At 41.8% G+C, this 5,698-nt stretch overlaps 1 pseudogene; it reads left to right on the forward strand.

The window, feature by feature from the left end:
• Positions 1–942: 942 nt before the first annotated feature.
• On the forward strand, positions 943–1,411 carry LOC100654872 (large ribosomal subunit protein uL14-like; annotated as a pseudogene).
• Positions 1,412–5,698: the final 4,287 nt, after the last annotated feature.

A 5,698-nucleotide genomic window follows, 5' to 3' on the forward strand; every position in this document is an offset into this window, starting at 1 on the left:
TGAAAAAGGAGAACAACGTGGGAGGCCTTACTTTACCTGATTTTAAGAACCTATTATACCACCACAGTAGTCAAAACAGCCTTGTACTGGTACAACAACAGATACATGGACCAATGGAACAGAATTGAGAATCCAGACGTAAATCCAACCACATATAAGCAGTTGATATTTGACAAAGGCCCCAAAACAGCTAAATGGGGAAAAGACAGTCTTTTTTAACAAACGGTGCTGGCATAACTGGATAACCATCTGCAAAAAAATGAAACAAGACCCATACCTCACTCCATGCACAAAAACTAACTCAAAATGGATCAGAGACCTAAATATAAAATCTAAAACGGTAAAGATCATGGCAGAAAAAATAGGGGCCACGTTAAAAAAAACCTAATACATGGCAAAACAGTATACAAAACATTATAAAGAATGTAGAGGAAAAACTAGATAGCTGGGAGCTCCTAAAAATCAAACAGCTATGCTCATCCAAAAACTTCACCAAAAGAGTGAAAAGACTACCTACAGACTGTGAAAAAGCTTTTAGCTATTACATTTCTGATCAGCGCCTGATCTCTAAAATCTACATGATACGGCAAAAGCTCAACTGCAAAAAGACAAATAACCCAATTAAAAAATGGGCAAAAGATATGAATAGACACTTCACTAAAGAAGACATTCAGGTAGCTAACAGATATATGAGGAAATGTTCATGATCATTAGCCATTAGAGAAATGCAGATCAAAACTGCAATGAGATATCATCTCACTCCAACAAAGCTGGCATTAATCCAAAAAACACAAAAGAATAAATGTCGGAGAGGCTGTGGAGAGACTGGAACACTTCTACACTGCTGGTGGGAATGTCAAATGGTATAACCACTTTGGAAATCGATTTGGCGCTTCCTTAAAAAGCTACAAATAGCTTTTCTGTCCTCTTCTGGCGTCCAAGATGTCGAAGTGAGGACGTGGTGGGTCCTCCGGTGCAAAATTCCTGATTTCCTTGGGTCTTTTGGTAGGAGCTGTGATCAATTGTGCTGATAACACAGGAGCCAAAAATCTGTATATCATCTCTGTGAAGGGGATCAAGGGGCGACTGAACAGGCTTCCTGCTGCTGGTGTGGGTGACGTGGTGATGGCTACCGTCAAGAAACTGAAACCAGAATTCAGAAAGAAGGTACACCCAGCAGTGGTAATACAACAGTAAAAGTCATACTGGAGAAAAGACGGTGTGTTCCTTTATTCTGAAGATAATGCAGGGGTCATAGTAAATAATAAAGGCAAGATGAAAGGTTCTGCTATCACTGGACCAGCTGCAAAGGAGCGTGCAGACTTGTGGCCCAGGATTGCATCCAATGCTGGCAGCATTTCATAATTCTCCAGTGTAATTGTAAAAAAAAAATCCACCTCGTATGTTTATTTGCCAACCATGCCCCCCTACAAGGTTGGCAAACAAATATACAAGCAGTGTTATTTGTGTAAAAATGTGGTACACCTATTAAAAATTATTCTTTCCAAAAAAAAAGCTAGAAATAGAACTACCATACGATCCAGCAATCCCACTCCTTGGAATATATCCTAGAGAAATAAGAGCCTTTACACGAACAGATACATGCACAAAAAAAAAAAAAATTTTTTTTTTTTAGATACATGCATGCCCATGTTTATTGCAGCACTGTTTACAATAGCAAAAAGATGGAAGCAACCAAGGTGCCCATCAAAGCATGAATGGAAAAATAAATTATGGTGTATTCACACAATGGAATACTACACATGGATAAAGAACGGTGAGGAATCTGTGAAACATTTCATAACATGGAGGAACCTGGAAGGCATTATGATGAGTGAAATTAGTCAGTTGCAAAAGGACAAATATCGTATAAGATCATTTTATAAGAACTTGGGAAATAGTTTAAACTGAGAAGAAAACATTCTTTTGTGGTTACGAGGTGGGGGAGGGAGGGTAGGAGGAGGCATTCACTAATCAGATAGTACAGAAGAACTACTTTAGGTGAAGGGAAAGAAGACAGCACACAATACAGGGGAGGTCAGCACAACTGGACTGAATCAAAAGCAAAGAAGTTTCCTGAATAAACTGAATGCTTCGAAGGCCAGGTAGCAGGGGCAGGGGTCTGGGGACCATGGTTTCAGGGGAAATCTAAGTCAACTGGCATAATAAAATCTACTAAGAAAACATTCTGCATTCCACTTTGAAGAGTGGCATCTGGGGTCTTAAACACTAGCAAGCAGCCATCGAAGGTTCATCAATTGGTCTCAACCCACCTGGATCAAAGGAGAATGAAGAACACCAAGGACACAAGGCGATTACGAGCCCAAGAGACAGAAAGGGCCACATGAACCAGCAACTACATCATCCTGACACCAGAAGAAATAGATGGTGCCTGGCTACAACTGATGACTGCCCTGACGGGGAACACAACAGAGAACCCCTGAGGGAGCAGGAGAGCAGTGGGATGCAGACCCCAAATTCTCATAAGACCAGACTTAATGGTCTGACTGAGACTAGAGGGACCCCGGTGGTCATGGCCCCCAGACCTTCTGTTGGCCCAGGACAGGGACCATTCCCAAAGCCAACTCTTCAGACATGGATTGGACTGGACAATGGGTTGGAGAGGGATGCTGGTGAGGAGTGAGCTTCTTGGATCAGGTGGACACTTGAGACTATGTTGGCATCTCCTGCCTGGAGGGGAGATGAGAGGGTGGAGGGGGTTAGAAGCTGGCGAAATGGACACGAAAAGAGAGAGTGGAGGGAGAGAGTGGGCTGTCTCATTAGAGGGAGAATAATTGGGAGTATGTAGCAAGGTGTATATCGGTTTTTGTGCGAGAGTCTGACTTGATTTGTAAACTCTCACTTAAAGCACAACAAAAATTATTTAAAAAAAAGGTACAGCCTGGTACTGGTACAACAATAGATACGTTGACCAATGGAACAGAATTGAGAACCCAAATGTAAATCCATCCACATATGGTCACCTGATCTTCAATATGGGCCCAAAGTCCATCAAATGGGGAAAAGACAGTCTTTTTAACAAATGGTGCTGGCAAAACTTTATGTCCGTCTGCAAAAAAAATGAAACAGGACCCACACCTCACACCATATACAAAAACTAATTCAAAATGGATCAAAGACCTAAATATAAAGCCAAAAAACTATGAAGTTCATAGAAGAAAAAATAAGATCAACACTAGAGGCCTTAAAACATGGCATTAGCAGGATACAAACCACAACCAACAACATACAAGGTCTAGAGGATAAGCTAGATAACTGGGATCTTCTAAAAATTAAACACTTATGCTCATCAAAAGACTTCACCAAAAGAGTAAAAAGAGAACCTACAGCCTGGGAAAAAAAAATTGGCTATTACAAATCAGACAAAGGTCTAATCTCTAAAATCTACAAGAAAATCCAACACTTCTACAACAAAAAGACAATCTAATTAAAAAATGGGCAAAGGCAATGAACAAACACTTCACCAAAGAAGACGTTCAAGCTGCCAACTGACACATGAGGAAATGCTCATGATCACTAGCCATTAGAGAAATGCAAATCAAAACCACAATGGGATAACATCTCACCCCAGATTTACTGGCAGGAATAAAAAAAAAAAAGAACAGGAAATAACAAATGTTGGAGAAGCTGCGGGGAGATTGGAACTCTTATGCACTGCTGGTGGGAGTGGAAAATGATACAACCATTTCGGAAAGCGATATGGTGCTTCCTTAGAAAGCTAGAAATAGAAATACCATATGATCTAGCTACCCCACTTCTAGGAATATATCTTACAGAAATAAGAGTCATCACATGAATAGGCATATGCACACCCATGTTCATTGCAGCACTGTTCATAATAGCAAAAAGATGGAAACAACCTAGATGCCCATCAACAGATGAATAGAAAAGCAAACTGTGGTAGAGACACACGATGGAGTATTATGCAAATATGAAGAACAATGATGAAACTGTGAAGCACCTCATAACATGGATGAATCTGGAGGGCATTATGCTGAGTGAAATAAGTCAATCACAAAACGACAAATATTGTATGAAACCGCTACTGTAAAAATTCACGAAAAGGTTTACACACAAAAAGAAACAATCTTTGATGGTTACGAGGGAGCGGAGGGGTGGGGAGGGAAAAACACTAAGTAGGCAATAGATAAGTGGTAACTCTGGTGAAGGGTAAGACAGTACACAATGCTAGGGAAGCCAGCACAACTTGACCAATGCAAGGTCATGGAAGCTCCATAGAGACATCCAAACTCCCTGAGGGACCGAATTGCTGGGCTGAGGGCTGTGGGGACCATGGTCTCTGGAAACATCTACCTCAACTGGCATGACATAGTTGATAAAGAAAATGTTATACATTCTACTTTGGTGAGTAGCATCTGGGGTCTTAAAAGCCTATGAGTGGCCATCTAGGATAGTCCACTGGTCTCACCCCTTTGGAAGCAAGGGAGAATGGAGAAAACTAAAGATACAAGGGAAAGATTAGTCCAAAGGACTAATGGACCACAGCTACCACAGCCTCCCCCAGACTGAGACCAGTACAACTAGATGGTACCTGGCTACCACCACTGATTGCTCTGACAGGGATCACAATAGAGGGTCCCGGACAGAGCTGGAGAAAAACATAGAATAAAATTCTAACTCAGAAAGAAAGACCAGACTTACTGGCCTGACAGAGCCTGGAGAAACCCTGAGAGTATGGCCCCGGGACACCCTTTCAGCTCAATAATGAAGTCACTCCTGAGGTTCACCCTTCAGCCAAAGATTGGACAGGCCCATAAAGCAAAATGAGACTAAAGGGGCACGCCAGCCCTGGGGCAAAGACTAGAAGGCAGGAAGGGACAGGAAAGCTGGTAATAGGGAGCCCAAGGCTAAGAAGGGTGAGTGGGGTTGTTAACCAATGTCATAAAACAATATGTGTACTGACTGTTTAACGAGAAACTAGTTTGTTCTGTAAACCTTCACCTAAAGTACAATAAAAGAAATTGAAAAAAAAAAAAAAAGAAGACCAAGGAGACATGACTACTAAGTGTAGTGAATAATCTCTGATTGGATCCTGGACCAGAAAGAAAAAAAAAAAAAAAACTGCTGTAAGTAACATTATTAGAACATCTAGTAAAATTCGAATCAGGTCTGCAGATAAGAAGTGGCGTCACTAGGGTTGGTGTCACCCAGTGAGGTCACTCATGGTGTCATTCCCATGCTAATTACCACAATATCATATCCGAAACACTAGAAAATCTGACAAAATCAAAAGTGACTATAAAAACAACGGCAGCAACGAAAGTAACTGTGTGCTTGTAGCATCTGCAGAGGAAACCACAGGATTCGAAGAACCATTGGAATTGAGTAGTAATGACAGCTCTGACTGGAGCTCACTAGAAGACGCTATAAGTAAATCAGCATAGAGTTTTAGCCGGTAGGTATATTGATACATGGGTAAAGCACCCGGCTGCTAACTGAAACATCAGCCATTGGAACCCACCAGCTGCTCCGCGTCTTCCATGCTTTGGACATGTTGTCAGAAGGGATCAGTCCCTGGAGAAGGACATCATGCTTGGCAGAGGACAGGGTCAGCAGAAAAGAGGAAGACCCTCAACGAGGTGCATTGACACAGTGGCTGCAACAATGAGGTCGAGCATAACAACGATTGTAAGGATGGGTCAGGACCGGGCAGTGT

This window comes from Loxodonta africana, chromosome 22 (genome assembly GCF_030014295.1).
Source record: "Loxodonta africana isolate mLoxAfr1 chromosome 22, mLoxAfr1.hap2, whole genome shotgun sequence".
Classification (NCBI taxonomy): domain Eukaryota; kingdom Metazoa; phylum Chordata; class Mammalia; order Proboscidea; family Elephantidae; genus Loxodonta; species Loxodonta africana.